The sequence below is a fragment of the Opisthocomus hoazin genome, chromosome 6, assembly GCF_030867145.1.
Source record: "Opisthocomus hoazin isolate bOpiHoa1 chromosome 6, bOpiHoa1.hap1, whole genome shotgun sequence".
Classification (NCBI taxonomy): domain Eukaryota; kingdom Metazoa; phylum Chordata; class Aves; order Opisthocomiformes; family Opisthocomidae; genus Opisthocomus; species Opisthocomus hoazin.
Window position 1 is genome coordinate 48,241,544 of NC_134419.1, and position 18,221 is coordinate 48,259,764.

At 38.9% G+C, this 18,221-nt stretch overlaps 1 protein-coding gene across 3 annotated transcripts in view; it reads left to right on the top strand.

Moving 5' to 3' along the window:
- The window catches only part of GRID1 (glutamate ionotropic receptor delta type subunit 1), a 558,941-nt gene that overhangs the window by 88,927 nt on the left and 451,793 nt on the right, over window positions 1-18,221 (top strand). The window lies entirely within an intron of this gene.

An 18,221-nucleotide genomic window follows, 5' to 3' on the forward strand; every position in this document is an offset into this window, starting at 1 on the left:
GGCCACCTGGAAACAAAGTAAGTATCTGGAGGTGACTGCTCTTATTTTTCCTCGTTTTTGATAGCAAAGATTATTATTGCTTAGGCGAGTCTCTCTAACTTCTTTTGAAGGTAAGCAAAACAAGTTAAGTAAAACAAAAACTGTGGCGGATTCCTTTAAATGCATGCACAAACAAACAAGATGAGATACTGTAGCACTAAGAAAATTGTTTGTGATAATGCTTAGAAGTAGATAACATGAAAATTTTATAAAATTGGTGCCTTTTGTTTTAATGTTAACTGTTTGGCAGATAGGCTCCTGAGAAGGATGTGGAATATGGAATTACTGATTATAAGGGCTTCTAGGTTTTTTTTAAAGGTGAATGTGGTTTGTATGTATTTATGTGAAAGTAGTATCACTTTGATAGCCTGACATCGAGTTACAGGCTTGGTTCGTACCAAGTGCCATAGTGATTCTCATCTAGAAGAAACAGTATTGAGGGGACACTGGCTGGCTATTTTGTTCCTATTCTGAATCCACATTTTCAAGGAGTATTTGGTTTTATCTGAGTCTCAAATAGGCTGGTCCTCCTTAAGCTCCAGAGTCCCATAAGACCCTAGTAGGAAGCAGCTCTTACTGAAAGTCAAGAAGATAAAAAGGAAGGTGATATTTTGTGACTTGATTTAGGTGAAACAGCAAGATGAAGCAATGCCCAAGGGAAACCTTGAGCGTGTAGCAAAGCGATCCAAGGATAGGCTTCAAAATTCAGAATCTTATTTTTGAAACCATCATGCTTCTTATCCTTTGTCTTAGCTGTTCAGCAAACAAAGTTTCCTTAATTTTTCCCCAGTAATACTAGTTTTAAAGTAATGTATCGCATGGGATGGTCACAGTATGTTGTACACCAATTTTGCTGCTGTTTTGGAGCAGCTAGTCTACTAGAGCTATCTTCCTTTATTCTGACATCCTTTGCTATATTTGTCTCAGGAAAGCTGAGTTTCCTTCCTTCCTTCCTTCCTTCCTTCCTTCCTTCCTTCCTTCCTTCCTTCCTTCCTTCCTTCCTTCCTTCCTTCCTTCCTTCCTTCCTTCCTTCCTTCCTTCCTTCCTTCCTTCCTTCCTTCCTTCCTTCCTTCCTTCCTTCCTTCCTTCCCTCCTTCCCTCCTTCCCTCCTTCCCTCCTTCCCTCCCTCCTTCCCTCCTTCCCTCCTTCCTTCCTTCCTTCCTTCCTTCCTTCCTTCCTTCCTTCCTTCCTTCCTTCCTTCCTTCCTTCCTTCCCTCCTTCCCTCCTTCCCTCCTTCCCTCCTTCCCTCCTTCCTTCCTTCCTTCCTTCCTTCCTTCCTTCCTTCCTTCCTTCCTTCCTTCCTTCCTTCCTTCCTTCCTTCCTTCCTTCCTTCCTTCCTTCCTTCCTTCCTTCCTTCCTTCCTTCCTTCCTTCCTTCCTTCCTTCCTTCCCTCCCTCCCTCCCTCCCTCCTTCCCTCTTTCCCTCCCTCCCTCCCTCCCTCCCTCCCTCCCTCCCTCCCTCCCTCCTTCCTTCCCTCCTTCATCTCTCTTTTTCTCTCTCTCGGTCTTTTTTTCGGTCTTTCTCTTTTCTTCATACAGACAACTGTTCCAAGATATTCTGCAAAAGAGGAATGCGCAGACCGTCCTTGACCTTGACACAGTGACATGTCAGTTTTGGTGTTCAGGCAATGCTTGGGTTGCACTTGCTCTGCAGCTGGTATTCCACTTGCTGTTACAGCGTTCGGTCCTCTCCCCTCTCTGTTTTCTAGAGAGAAAGCAACACCTTTGTACTTTCACCATTCTCTGATCCTTTGCAGTTTCACTCAGAAGCTGAAATTCTATTTCAAGGCATGAAATGCATGAAATGCATTACAGTGAAACAGTGTACACAGGAGTTCATGGCCACAGTGCAGTCTGTTCCCCAGTCAGCTGCCTTGTGGGCACATGCCACATAAGCTGTATGAAATATGGTTGTCAATCAGTAATTGATTTACTGATTACTATACCATTGCTTTTGTTGGTTTTGTTGCAGTTTTATTAATAACCTTAGCTGGAAGTCAAAGTGGCATTCAGCACAGAAACGAGAAATCCCGAGGGTGGGCAAGGATGAAGCAACTACAGACATTTGAAATGTATTGCAGAGATGACATGTCTGCTACACATCAAATGTTGCTTGTACTTCATTCTGAATTTATTGTCTGTGTAGCAATTGTCATGGAGAGAAGAAAACAGAATGGAGCGATAACGGCTATCAGGGTTTAAAAATTTTTTTTCCATCTGATTATTGATGGTGTTTACAACATAAAAATTAACAGCTTTAAAAGGAAATAATTGATAGGCACTGTCAGTATAATGATATTATTGTTGAAAGCTCAGTGTGGAATAAGTACAGCTTGCAATGAGTCTGGAATTGGAGATGAATGTGTCAATGAGAGGAAAAAAAATTGTAACTGAATGTAATTTACTAAGTTAAGTATTTGTTAGTATTATATTCAACACGCAGAACAAAAATGCAAGGATACCAAATCTGAACACTCATAACATTTCAGCATATTTAAAGTATAATGTTTACTGTAGTTATTCAGCATAATGTCGAAAATAGTTGCACAAAGTACTTTATTTATAGCAACATTTGTAATTAGGTACTCGAACGTTTGTAATTTCAGACAGGAATGTCCTGTAGAGCTAACCTGTGTGAAACGAATTCTCTGAGTAGTGAATTTAGATATCATGCTTATTTCTATGAAAAGTAAAAAGAACTTTCTTGTTCTTGGCAATTTTTGTTGCTATTACTTTTGTTTTTAAGGAAACAGTATAACATAACTCTCCTTTGTCATATTTAATATTTAAAATCAGCGATTGTATCCTCAGTAAACAAATATCAAAATTATTTTCCAGATGGAACTCCCCAAATTTTATTATTTAATGGGGATTGCTTGATAGACTTATGGCCATGAAGATGCTTTTTATTCTTGTAGCTCTTCTGCTCCTTCCTCTTCCTCCCTCCCCCCAAAAGAAGAAAAATCCAACAAGTATCTAGCATAAAAAAACTGGGTATAAAATATTCCTCAAAATGAATCAAGTTCATTCTTTGCAAATTAAATATTATCAAGTCTGTTAGTAAGTTTTCTCTTTCTTTTAGCAATGTCAAATTAATGTCAATTAGCAAATTAGAGATGATTGTGCCTTGTGCACAAGGCACAGTATGATGAAGACTATTCACATACAGCCGTTTAAAGGCTGGTAAAAGTGTTCACAAAACATAAAAGCTTTGTCTAAAACCTTGATTTAAGGTTGAAGAAAACTCCTTTGCTACCATTTCGAGTACCAAACACAGGAAGTGAATTAAATATTTAGATAACATAAAGATTCTCCTGACTTCTACTGACGTAGTTTCTAACTCCATGGAGGGGCTGAAGATTTTGTACGCAAAGTTCCTCTCAGTCCAAATTTCTGCCACTGTTCATGCGCAGGACACCATCTCAGAGGGTAGGAAACTTGTGCTCAAATGCCAGCTCCTCTGCTTGGTTTGATTTGACTGCTGAACTCAGGTTTCCTCCTTCCCAAGGGCTGTTGTGATCACTGATCCGTTGAGTTGAAAGGGATCATTCCTGACCTCCTTTCTTCTTTTCCGTGTGACCTACCTGAGATACCCTGTACATTTACTTCATACCAGTACTCTCTACAAGCCCCACAGTTCTTGTGATTTGCATTTGTGGATACTCGAGCTCGTCTTGCACAGTCTGAGGAGTCTGGGTGCTGGTCACAGGGCTCTGGGTTCCTTTTGGTGAAGGGACAAGTCTGATGCTCTGATGGCTGTGCCCCTGGGTGGAGTTGTCTTCATTTTAATAGGAAGGCTTGGTTCACCCTTGGTACAGCAGAATATCTGATTTGAAAACTGTATACTATGGGTATAAATGTCTTGATGATTTAAATGTAGCTTACTACTTTGTATTTGTTCAGATGGGGCTGACTGCCAAGGAAAAACACCACTATTTCAAGCTTTCCTTTCCAGCTCCAAAACACCTCAAGAGAAATAGAGAAGTTGTGAAATTTAGTGCAGGCAGTACCACTTTAGCTCCTGTTTCCAAATCATTTTGCCAAAAGTGAAGGGGTGAAGAGTTTGTCACGTGGAAGATAAGAAGTAACTGTAATTCTGGCTTCTGATCTATCAGACTGTCTGCTGGGTTAGGCCAGTGAAACATTGGTAGTGTTCCACTTTATAACAGATTAGGTTTAGTAGATTAGTAGATTTTTAATAATAATGATAACAATGCATTAATGTCCTTCATAGCAGTTTGTATGCCTTTATTTAAGCATAGTAGTGACCCAGGGCAAATCAGGACAGAAAATATTATCTGGATAAGCTTCCATTTTACGTATTCACTCCTATGAAAACAAATCATTGATGTCCATTAGCACTGCTATTTTAGGTTGCAAAGAGGTGTGTTTGACCTTCTGTTTTCTTAACTGTCGAATACTGTTAAACACTGATATATGCTTCTGTTTTCAAAGACGCTTTATTCCTTTGTAAGGAATTCTTGTTGCTCTTATTTTTCTGAAGAAGCAGAAGAGGTGGGTTCGTATAGCAGTTCACACTTTTCTGGGAAGCAGGGAAACAGAAGCTGTTCAAGTCCTGTATGTGTTATGCTCAAGCAGCAGAAATGTTTCTGTAGCCCCTTAAAAAATAGGAGTAAAGGAGTTGCTTTTGATCAGAAAATACCAATTTGTTGCAGTGCAGTTGCATCAGGAATAGATACCCAGGCCCATCACAGAATCTCCTGAGGACGAGACCGATTCTGATTTCAGACAAATGGATAGCCTGCTAGCTGTGCCTAACCATCGAAGGAACTTAGGGCTAGTTGTCTGCTGCTTTACTGAGCACAGGATTTGAAGTCAGGCTGTTACTGGTTGAGTATTTAACTGTTTGGCATTGAAGAGTTACGCAAAGGCTTGGCATCCCTCGGGCAGGGCGCTTGCTGGGATAGCAGACCCTGGTGTTCTAAATGGGTTGGAATAAAGCTAATGTGGAGATAGGATTTGAATGCTGTGGTCACCAGGCTGATCTCTTCATGCCTCTCTCTGACTTGTACTTTACGAAGATTTTCCCCCCAAAAGAACAGAATTCCAAAAGTACTTGGCATATAGGGCATAGGTTTCTTATCCTATCTTATTAATGTGTGAAAGGCTAAAAGTCTATGGATATGCCTTCATGACAGTCTCAAGTCTCTCACAATAAAGAAAAAAAAGTAATACTTCAAATCCATTCCCTTTTATTTTCCATGCTTTTCCCATGAGCTTTCTAATGTGTCTGAATGTTAATCTAGAACATACACTTCGATTTCTAAGAAAATACACTTTATTAAAAATTATTTCACATCTCTATGAAGTGTCATTTTCTTTTAGAGTACAGCTTATCACAGCATGGTCGCTTTTGAAACATTATAACACAACACAAATGTGGTGCCAGGTAACATGACTAATTCAACAGTGTGATGTGTAATTAATGTAATCCTTCATAATATGAATGCTTTTTGTACGGAATAAAAATGCAAGTGCAATTTTTGAAGGTTATTAACAAGTAAAATAACCTGAAAGGGTTGCCGTTTAACTGTTACTCTTTGGAGCAAACAGTGGCTGTTCAAGACTTGGTGATGTATGTCTCACATACCTGCAGGCTGTGCAGTTGGGGCTGTGGGTAAAGGTAGTGAAGGAATCCATGGCAAAACTGAAAAAAAGGATGATAACTTTCTTTAGTTTAGAGAAGACAATTGGGCATTGTTTGAAGATAGCAAAAGAAAAGATTTGCTGGAATTTGTTATTTATAGCTAAGCATCTCTAGTACGCTGAGATTTATTTGGAATGTCAGGTAAATGGAAAACCGTTTATGTTTTCACCCAGTCCTTGGGATTTGGCAGGTGATTTTTAAAACTATCTTGTAAAAAGCAAAAAAATTACTTAAATCAGAGTTTTATACAGAGGGAAAGAAGGAGTCTGTGTTCAGAATACAGTGTCTTGTTAGCTATATATTGTTAATTATGTTCAATCTTCTGTTAAAAAGGATTATGTAGTTTCTGAAAAATAGCGAGTTTGGCATTTCACTTAAAAAAACCCCAAACCTAAAAAAAATCCTCTGAATTTCATCTTCCCTAAGGATGAAGGTCAAAGCAGTGCATGAGAAAAGCTGTGAGTGGTGAGGAAAAGTTGCGGAAAGGCATTATGTACAGTCCCTGGAAATGACCAAAACCCTGGTCAGATTGGATATACTTTACTTCTACTTCACAATGGTTATATGTAATGTGAAACATGGATGAGACTTGGAAAGGCCTTCGGAAGGTAAAGTGTTCACGGTCTTTCTCAAGCCCTGCAGGCCTTGCCTGGGAGAAGCTGTCCAGCTCCTTGCAGCATTACTGATCTGGTGAACTCTGTGTCTGTGGGAGTAGCGTGGGAAGAAAAGAATCAGGACTGGGTACCATACTAATACCATGCTATACACCATACTAATGCTGTACACTTCAGGCTTGAGAGCTGTTTTTATCCCACCCTTGACATGTAAATGTGTTCTGAGTTATTGCCTAGTACCATAAAACAGCCGCTTTCAGGGCAGATTTTTGTTCTTGTGGGTTACTTCCATGTCTTAAGAGTGCACTTCTGCAAATATTGGTAAACACGGGTATCACATGCAGATTTGAATAGCTGGTATATTATATTGCAGATCATACAGTGTATTTAGAGGCAGAATACCTACCAAGTAAAGGTAACTTCTGTTTATCTAGCGGCCTAAAAATGCACATAAATAAGACTTGCCTTCTCATAGTGCCAGGAGACTGCTTTTAAGTGCTCAATGGAATTCAGACAAAAGGTTGTCTTCTCTATTTTAAACACAAGCTGTTTCAAAAAAAGCATCCCAAGTGTGTGAGAACGTTGGGTAATCCCTAGAATGGCAGAAATGGTAGCAAATTTAAAAATGGAGTGCACCTACCGGGTAGCCACGCTAATAAATCAAAGCAAGGGCTGTGATGAGAGGGGTAGTCTGGCTATGGTTGTCTGAAAGACTATGCCCAGCTAATTGGTATTCAGCAATTAGTTATTCAGACATATTAGAAATGCTGGGCTCTGGAACCAACATAGGGTTATACTGACTCTGCAGGTTCATCAAGTGACATGTAAACTGGTGAAGAAAAAAAATGCAACTATGTTTCTGCATTTGTGTTTGCATGTGGGTGTCCCTAAACGTGTGCTGGGAAGCAGGGACTTTTATCCATTTCCCAAGGGCTCCTGTCTTGTTTCTGTTGGCAGTCAAGCAGCTACAGTCATTTGCAAACACATTTCTCCTCTGCTACAGGCCTTAGGTCAGCAAAGCCTAGAAATTCAGCTGAAATTAGTAAGGCTTAGAGATACAACTAAATGAAACGTTCCCCTGAGTCTTTTGCTGACTATGGTGCATTTTACTCCTTTGCGGTGTCTATATGCCACATTCCTTTCTTATATGCTACACACCAGTATCATAATCTTTTGTTGGTCTCTCTGAGCGTACCTGTGTCCCTGCTAGGGACTCGGTGTGCTGCCCTCGCTCGTATTGCCCCGCTCTGTGGGAGAATGGGGCTCGAAGTACGGGGGGCTCTCTTTACAGGTGCCGAAGCAGATTGTTTTACCCTACAGCTGGCTGAATACACAAGTGTTTCAGGAAGCCAGGAGCGCGTGGACATGTAATAGCACTTGGCTGGACAGCAACTAGTTAAATAGTGACATAAACAAAGCATTCATGGTCTGAGCCTCTTAGAGGCTGTGTGGTCCTGTATCTCACCAAGGGTTCTCCCTGCCATCCAGCCCAGGTGCTTTCCAGCTGAAGAAATCCATATGGTTGTTGTCTGCTTTTTGTTCTGTGAATAAATTAACAATCACAATCACTCATATACTTATTCTGGCATCTTCAGTATATGAACATGCAGGGTGAGATTTTGTGTGTGCGTATGTAGTCGGAAGGAAAATAGCTCTAAAGTGAGAGAGATGTTATTTTGGTGAAACATCTGTCTTTCTATATTAACATTTATACAGAATAGCAAACCTTAAAAAGTCATTTAACTAGCTTTGACTCTGTATTTCCATGGTTAGCAAAGGATGTAACATCTGATTTTTCCTTTATATTATTCATCCCTCCTGTGTCCTGTATAGAATTTAAATGCACCTCATTACTGTTCTCAGCTATTTTCTAGAATGTCTTAATTTAATTCCCATCCGTTCTCCTCTGTGGCTTCCAAAGAAAATAAAATAGGTGGGGCAGGCAAACTGGAAAGTAGGGAAATACTCTGTGTCAGCTTTTCTAATTGTGTCAGGTGCACTGCGGAAAAAAATAATCTACTTCATTATCTCCTTGTTCAAGTGGAATACTAATCAATATCAAGGACTGAAAGAACAGCGTTTGACAAATACAGGATACTACTGACAGTTCGCTTTTAAAAGTGCTCATTCTTTTTCAATAGCAACTTGTGGTTAACTTTTGTTTTAAATGGTTTTTAAGTGGGTTAGTCTTCAAAAGCGCCGTGTTACCACTTATACCCTTGAAAAGCAGACATCACTGAACTGTCCTTTTACCTTCTTCTACTGGCCCTCGGAAAAAAAAAAAATCTTTTCAGGATCAGATTGAGCAGAAAAAGTCCTTCTCATGTAACTTGTTCATTTAGAGAATGACCATAAGAAGTTTTGTTGCTTTAACAGCTCTATTTCCTTATGCTGGATTTCCCTTTCTGGACTAAGTTTTTCATATGTTTGTATACATTAGTACACGAGATGTAGGGAATAGAGTAGTATTACAACAAGTTACATAGGATGGATTGAGCAACCTCAAAAACAGATGACAGTGCACATATCGTCAGTAGTATTTTCTGCTGAAGATAGTTTTTACCCTACAGTAACTCTCACTCTGGCCTAAAATTAGCAGAAGTCTTCATCTCTAGGAAAAGTGACGTATACGACCTCACTCCTTTTTTTATATGTTCTGAGCTAAATGTGAACTCAAGGGCTCTGTCTTTCCCATTTGTCTCTTCTGTTTGCTTCAGCAAGGTTATAATGGGAGTAAGCCTTGGTTGGGTCAGGAGATTTAGGCAGATGACAATCCACCTTCTGAGATATGTTCTAATTGTGAATTTAGTCTCTTGCTTTCAGTACACAAGGATGCAGATCTTTGACAACTCACTTTCCCCTTTAAGGCATGTTACTGAGGAGCAACGTTTTCAGAGAGCTTAGTACCCAGCCTCTGATACTGTGACAAATGAGGTCAGATAATTTGTGTTGAACTACTTGTCTGGGCCTTATTTTTTTGTTTTGTCTTTTCAAAAACCTGCCTTCTTTATCTAGTATTGGGAAATAAGACTTGAACCCAATTTTAAAAATTCTGATCACAGTTTCCGCAACCTAGTATCATGTGGCTGTTAAATGGAGCACCTGTATATTTTCTGTAGGGCAATGGTATGTCATTGAATCTCCTAGCATAGTATTTTTGTGTGACAGACAGTGACTGTCTCTAAATGGTTTCTGTAGCCAGCAGACAGAACAAAAGCCATGAAATTATAGACACTTAATATTAGAAGTCATCTGGACACTCAAGCATGTGTCTTTTTGCGTGGAGGTTTACATTCGTTCTCTGCTGGCACACCTGTGATAGCCATCAGGAGGTGGCTGTGGTGTTTGGTCTTGCTGTTCCTTTATGGATCATTGCTCAGCTGTAGAAGACCTATGTGCTCCAGGACAACCTTAAAAAGGAAAAAAAAGATTTGATTGGTCTTCTTGCTGGGTTTGTGTGTCTGTCTGCGCCTGCTTTCCGCTTAAAAAATGGGCAGACAGCTCTCCGCCTGTTTTATCTGTTCAGTTACACTTTGCACTGTTTTGTGTTCTTCACCAAAAAAAGGAGTCATTAAAAAGTGGTCAGTGGAGTGTCAGGGTGGTCTGTTTACCACATATGTGACTAGAAAGGAGTATAAAATCTGTATTTAAATCCAGTGCTTATTGCTTTACATATATGATGATGATGATAATGATGTAAGTTACTTTATTATATAATGCCACTGTTCATGGGCTGAGATCCCATTCTGCCCATTCTTTAAAAATTGCCTAAAATTTATATCCTTCTGCATTTGCGTAGTACAAGTTGCAGTCATGAAGGTAAAACACTTCAAGTCTCTTCCTGAACTCTTGAAGAGCTCTCTATATAAGATCACTCAAAAACCCAAACATTTCTTTCTTAGGAAATCTTCCTCCCTGTATCTGCCCTAGAAGAAAAGGTGTCTACCTCCTTCTCAAGGTATACTTTGCCCCAGTAAGAGATGTTTACTTTCTCTGCTTTAATACCAGCTTCACATGGCTTAATCCTTACTAATGACTGCAGCTTGGCTCTGTGCTATGAATCCACCTATGTCTGTAGACTTCAAAAAAACCAAACTGAGAAGAATATTGGAAATCTAGCCAGAAAAACCCTCTTTAACTTCTTTGGCAGAGTGCCTGGAAAGGAAGAGAGAACACAGAATCAAAATAAATTACAGGATTCAGAAGCGCATTAAATTAGCCCTAAGAAATTGCTTTCTCATTGTATTAGCGACTGGTGATAATCTGAAACACTTCAGCCCTGGTCACTTTGTTATTTTAAAAGAAATGGAAATAGAGATGTAAGAACAGAAAGCTTGAATAATAGGGCCAATGGTTACATTTTAAAGCAGTAACTTAAATAGGAATGTTTTGGTTAAAAGGAGACTCCCTAGTGAAGAGTTAATCTTGGGAGGAGTAAGAGGAATCATAGGATAATTTAGTCTTGAAGGAATTTCTGGAGGTCTTCTTGTCAATCCCTGTGCTCAGAGAAAGGCCAGTGGAGACGACGTTTTTCAAGACCTTGTCAAGTTAAACTTTGACTATTTCCAAGGCTGCAGATTCCTCAACACATGTGAGTTTTAGAGACATTTCTCGGATCAGAGAGAACAGTTTTGAACCACAGGTTGCTCACATTCTTTATAGGTATGTTTCTAACATGATTTTATGACAGGACTGCATTTTGGTTGGTTGGTTTTGGTTCTCCCCCGTCTATAATGTCTCTATACCTATATAAAGTCTATATATAGACAGTATAGGTCTATGTCTATGAAGAAAGAGAAATTCAAACTGCAGATGTTCATTGTTTAAATCAGTATTGTTTGGCCATTGTTCAACTGGTCCTATCATATAATAATTACAAAATAAGAATTCCAAATATAAATAATTACAGCTAGGATTTTGACGCTTGCCTAGTACAAGCACACAGAGCTGTTACAGAGCTCTTCTGGATGCAAAGATCTTTCCACTAAGTTAGACTGCAACTTAATTTCTTTTTTCCAAAAAGTTGACCATATCTATAAAGCAGGAAAAATAGTTCAGAAAGGACAATAATTACTGTAGTTTGCTAGGTCTCCATGGCTCAGTGGAGAAAACAACTGCATTAACAATAAAAAAACATTTATGGAGTATGCAGCACAAAGAGGATCTGCTCAGTTGCTGTAGGTGATGAGAATCCTTTATTTATTGTGCAAATATATAATCCTAAAGGTAAGGATTTGCTGCAGAAAGTGAAATATTCACCTCAAAGCAATAAATGAAAGGACTGTCACTCCTCATAGTTTTATACAGCAATTAATCTCGGATCCATTTATAACTACCAGAATCAACTTTCTGTTTGTGCTTTGCTTGTCAGTAAACGCTTAAATGAAGAGAATTTCTAAGGATTTACCATAAAGGCTTTAGAAATGAAATATTAAAGCTTTTATTCCGTTGGAACCTGGTAAAGTCCAAAGGGAACAGATTTGAAAAGGACGCTGGTTTGTGTCTGCCATCCTGAGTATCTGAATTTTTAAAAATTATTTATTTATTGTTTCCTTTGCATATGTTCCTGGCTGTGACTATCAGAGGCATTCTGCATGATTTGTTTTCCAATTTCTATCTCTTTGTCCTCCTTGATGGCCTTATTGTAAGAGGAGGAAAATGCAGTCTGTTTTCCACGAGTTGTCTGGATCGGCATCGCGTTGTCTTAGAAGCTGGAGATGTACTGAGTAATGAATGCAGTGACACAACGGAAGAGACAGATGAGTGGATGTTCTAATTTTTTTTGAGCAGAAAGGAATAGGGTAGGCAAGGCTGTCTGTACTAAGGGAGAGAAGTGAGTCTCCAGAGACTCATTCAAAGGAAATTTTTGGAAAAGAAAGGTGGCACATTCCCCTGTAGTTTGTAGGAAGGAAAAAGACCATAACTGGTACTCTGTCACATTGGAGAGGAGGAGTAAATGATGAGACCTTACTTCAGGAAGGCCACAGGCTGAGGGATCCATAGTTGTTTATCAAGGATATCACTTTGGTGCAACTATGAATTAGAATTATCGTTATTATAGGACAGTTGTTCTACCCTATAGGTTTTTTATATACTGTATGCTATAATTTATTTTGTTTTGCTTTTTGGGGTCTGTTGTGCTTAGAAATTCACTGGCAATTTCTGAAGCTTGCTAGCATTTGTAGCTAAGAAGCATTAGCATACGCCAATGTAACCTACAGATAAGTAACTTGAGGGAAGAAAGAATTTTAGTTTGTTTATATGAGAAATAAATGAGACATTATTTGCAAAGAGAAATCCAACATAAGTTTAATTGAATATATTTGCATTTAGAATGCAAGAGATTAATAACAGTAAATTTAAGAATTTAATGTGCAGTGGTAAGCTGTGTTTCAATGAGAATAATCTTTTGGAGAGCTTTCTGGAAAAAGAAAGTCCAGAAGCATTTTTTTTTAGTATTCCTCTGGAATGACCGCGATGCTTCCTGAGTTTTTGTGATTTTTTACTACAGTTTGCCTCAGAACAAACTTCTGAGGCAGAAAAGTGCTATCCTGAGCAGGAAAGCTCTATCCTTATTTTAAAGCTGAGGAAACACAAGGTAGACTGTGGCTTTCCTTAGCAGGAAGATGTGTGAAGCAGAGCAGAAAGTGGCAGCTCAGTTTCCCATGTCCCAGGCTGGAATGCTAACTCCCAAATACATCTGTGTTTGAGATTGCAATGGAATCTGGTTGGTTGGGTTTAAACAAGCTGGCTTAGACACTGGTGACAATTTCTACGGCAGAATGAATTTCAGTGTACTCCAAATTACTCTGCCTCTTGTCTCTGTAGGTTATATCCAAGACTACTGAGCTTTATGAAAACTTAGTTTCATATTCCTAGTCTAGGTAATTAAAGTCAGTTTTAGGGTCTACCCACTACACTAAAGTGTGTTCTAGAAACATACCCTATTGTATAAATGTACCCTGTTCTGTAGAGTGAGAAAGCATGTTTTTGTAGGTTAAGTCTTCTTAATTATTAAGTCCAGGGGCTTGATATGTCAACCACAATCTCCCGGTTCTGCCACAGATACATGGATGTGTAATGCTGGTCAGGATTCACTGTGCCCTGCGGTTTTGCTTCTGTAAACTGCAGGCAACGTTTCCTTGCCTCTAGACAGTGCCACAAGAATAAATTCATGTTTGTTAAATGCCAGGAGCTGGAGGGAAGACAGTCATAAAAATACACATCTAAGTACCTCGACCATTGAGGCTTTGCAGCTTTGTAACAGCGCACACTGCTTTATTGCTGTTAAATAGAAAATGAATATTGTACAGGGCCTACATTCTGTCAATGTCAGGAAATGAATTTCTGGGACAGAGTAGGAAAGGATGAAACTTTGATGTTTCTCTTGTTTATTGTTTTGAAACAGAAAAATAAATTTGTTATTATTGCTTTAAACATAATCTCAATTACTGACTTCCAGAGTAAGGCTGCAGCCTGCTCTATGCCTGTCACTGATGTGATTTTGCAGAGGTCAAGAATAATGTTGTCAAATAACCATATTGATGAGTTTTCTACCTTTCATTAAATCTTTATTATGATACTTTGTTGCCTAAAATTCTTTGTTTCTTCTGCTGCCATAAAAGAAGACACAAAAGTTTTGCATAAATACACTGTCATCTCAGTGGAATCGCCTGAATATGGCTTGGCCAGAAGGCTGTGTGCGTGCAGACACCTCTCCACACAGACAGACGGATACACAAGTGTCCAAGGAATAGAGTTTTAATTGAGGAATGCTCTGCAGCCAGGATTTGAGGTTATGTGACATTTAGTGCCTATCCGACTCGGAATAAATTAAAATTGAAACAATTTTGGAACCCCCTTCTCCCTACCTCAGTTAGCTAAAGGCTCCAGAAAACAGGATTTGCAGACCACCTTGTTTTAGAATAGAGTAAACAACCATTTTCAAGGATTAGAGAATGGACAGATTTTTTTCCCCTGAAGTGTTGTTATGGATAATCTCTCTGGAGTCCAAAAACTCTATAGAAGTGGTGGAAAAAATGATCTGTGACTGGATGGCCAAAGTGATTGATGAGAATATAGGATATTTCGTGTTTCTGTCATTTTTTAATCCAGAGCTGGTAAAAGGGTTACACTCTGACAGTTGCTGAGCAGTCTGTGCAAAACAAAGCAGTGCACGTTTTACGAAATCTGAAACAGAATCACAGAATCACAGAATGTTCGGGGTTGGAAGGGACCTCTGTGGGTCATCTAGTCCAACCCCCCTGCCGAAGCAGGGTCACCTACAGCAGGCTGCACAGGACCTTGTCCAGGCGGGTCTTGAATATCTCCAGAGAAGGAGACTCCACAACCTCCCTGGGCAGCCTGTTCCAGCGCTCCGTCACCCTCAGAGGGAAGAAGTTCTTCCTCATGTTCAGACGGCACTTCCTATGCTTCAGTTTGTAAAACTTTGTGAAGAGTTTAGATCATGTTTTAGAGATACTTAGTAATACAAATATTTACTGTAACACCAATGATTGAGGGGAATTCTTAAGGCCAGACTTGTAGAATTAAAAAATACTAGTCTGAAATTGGAAAGGAACCACTCGTCTACTAAAAGAGGATAGATTTAGATCAGTTATAAGGAAGAAATTCTTGAGGGTGGTGAGGCCCTGGAACAGATTTCACAGAGAAGCTGTGGCTGCCCCCTCCCTGGCAGTGTTCAAGGCCAGGTTGGACGGGGCTTTGACCAACCTGGTCTAGTGGAAGGTGTCCCTGCCCATGACAGGGGGGTTGGAAAGAGATGGTCTTTAAGGTGCTTTCCCACCCAAACCTTTCTATGATTCTATACCTTATGAAAACTTACTTACACAGTTTCTAGCAACAAAGACTTAGTAAAATAAAGAATTTGGAGAAGTGTTAAAAAGAAGACAGACCTTCTGATGTTGTATGAGGAAGTATTTTCTCACTGTCCAAAGAGATTGACTTAATTCATTCAGGAAGCTTTTGCATGCTTCATCAACAGATCTGTGACACTCATTTTGTTATCAGCTTTGTGTTTTTCTAAGCTCCACCGAGAAGGAGAATGTTACAGCTGAAAGATCATCATCTTTCATCACATTTTTTGTGCATTGTCCTATGCAAGTCACTCATTAACCCATAATGCAAGATGCAAATTAATCTAATAAACTAGCTCGTCATGGAGCAGAAGAGTAACAGCTCTGTCTTATAAGCTTAGTGCTTGTAAAGTCTGCCAGCACAGGCACTCAGATCAGATTTCTGTGCTGACAATTGTCACAAATTTCCAAATGGTTGTATAGTTAAGCAGAGTCAGCAGTAAAGTTTTGATTACGGTTTCTTTGCTTTATTATTTTTCCTTAATTACTAAGGTCAGAATCAAAAAAAAAATTGTGAGTAGATGCGATATGATTTGCCCTAGAGGTATTCTTTGAAACTGCCCACTGCTTGCCTTTTCCATATATTTCCTTCCTGACCAAGTGTACTACGGATGTGCTGTTCAAGACAATTCCTCAGAAATTCACACTGCAGTGATTTGGGTTTTTCTTCCCCCTTGAACGATATTGGGGAACTTTAAATATTGGACTTTTACGGACTGATGAAAGTATATTTTGTGTTTCTACACCTCTTGCTTTGATGTCAGTGTTTGAAAGCAAGAAAAAACTTTATTAGCTTAATAGGTTTGAGAATGGAAAAATGCCCCCAAACAGATAGCTGAACTGGAGTTGAAAGCCTTCTAATTACCTGGGCAAGAGCAGAACTTACGCTTCATGAATCATTCAGAACAAGCATGTTTATAATCTGCTTCTTGATTATACTTTTCAGTTGATATGCTGGAAACACCCTCCTTCCTCAGTTCATTTTGTTGGTGATGAGTTTGTCTGCCAGAACAAGAGCAAAGCTGCCCCAACCTTCCTGGCTCTGAAAGGTTCATCTTTATCAGTTTGATTCTTTAATCATGGCAGAACTGCAGTGTTTTAAGGGAAAGGAAACATGTCATCTTAGATGTTAAAGTGATGCATGAACATATCTCTATTGATTTTCAGTGAGCGAACCCTTAATTCGGCATATTTATATTTATAGGAAGTGAATTTGAACTTATGCTGTACTTAATTTGGTGGTGGCCTAATTACACAGTTCAATACAATCTGATCATACAGGACAGGAGAAGATTTTTCTTTGTGATTTAGCTGGCAGCAAACACTAATCTTTGTGGCTGTTATCAGAGAAAGACATCTGAATCTATACCAGTATTTGTCTTTTGCCAGCGCTCAATTCCTGCTTTGTCTGTGTGTCAGACTTTTCTTTATCGTTTCCGGTTGTTGTGGGCTCCTACCATTCATCTTCATTTCTGTGGTTTTTTCCTTCCCTCTGTGACTCACAGCAATAACTGATTTTCCTCTGAGGCTGGTAAACAACATACTGATGTGTATTCTGGATCTGATGTAGGACATTTCTGTTAGCTCAGAAGCAGTGACTCAGCTTTAGCCAGCAAGTGGCCAGTTGCTGAGTCACTTGGGCAAATGTCTGGTTTATGGCGAACAGTGATCAATCTGACAGTATTTAAAGAATTCCTGACTAAAATTACTGCCTGTTTTGAATGCTTTAAAGGCTGATACAGACACAACTGGAAGGGGGAAAAGTATTTTTAAAGAGTGACATTGATCATTTTAAAGAGTACATTCTGTGATATAAAAAAACTTGGTTACTATTTCATTGTGAGAGGATACCTAATAAACTGAATTAGTTCTTGGCATAGCTGCTGAATAACTAAATTGGTAATAAAATTACCTTGCTTTCCTTTATTACTGTACTTCAGATATTTATATAAAAAGTTACAGAGAAATTCCTCACTTGTTTTGTATGGATGCGTATTTTCTTAATTTGTGGTATAGAATGCTATTTTAGACTCCATAAAAACATCCTTTACTGATAACCCTGGACTGATAATTACTGCAGTACTATCTCCCCCCTTTTCCCCTTCTTTCTTTGTCTACTGACTAAAAAGTGATGAATCCAAGTCATCAGTCATCACTAGCATAAAGCTGTTACGGTATCATTTTATACTTCTATTCTGCTGTTTCTGCTGATGTGCTTTAGATGAAGGTCTTAATAACAACAGAAACTAAAATAAGGGCAGTCACAGGGACTTCTAGAGACAGATGGTGTTAATTGATTTCATTTTTCCTCTTCGCTTGCTTTCTTAAACAGGAAGACAATAATCCTTCCTTATCAGAACAGAATTTTGCTTGTCACTGATATTTAGAGAGGTTAGTCTTAAAGCCCTGTATGTTTTAAGATTGTAAACAGGATAGTGCTGTAAGTGTACAACTTTAATACATGAAGATTGGCAGGACTGATCAGATAAGTAAGAATGTGCTTTTTATGCATTTACAATTTCCACTTGCTTTTCTACTTTTTTTTTTTTTTTTTTTTACTGCAGGGCCCATGCTATTATCAACCTAAAGTGATTTACAGTTAGTCAGATTTTGTGGTAAAGGTAACCTGCTAGGGATGACAAAAAATTTTAAGTAGAGGAAGGACTATTTTTTTCATTAAAAAATAGGGATTTATTTTTATTAACCAAGAATCAGATGTTCTGCTTGGATTCAGGATACAAGAACTAGTACAGTCGATGTAACTGAACTAAGCCAAAGTTGTGCCATGATCCTGACTTTTTAATAATCCTTTTTTTCTTCTTGATTAAGCGAAGAAAACATTTCCTAAAGGGAAAATATAAATTTATTCTTGGATATGTTTGTAAATCCGTGGCTATATTATTTGGTCTGCCATACCAAGTATTTGGTCTTTCTTCCCTTGCAAATGGGTGTTGGAAAGGAAGTGTCATCTAATGTATGTATTGTTGGATACGCAGCAACCAGACTTTATTGACATCTGTTCCTC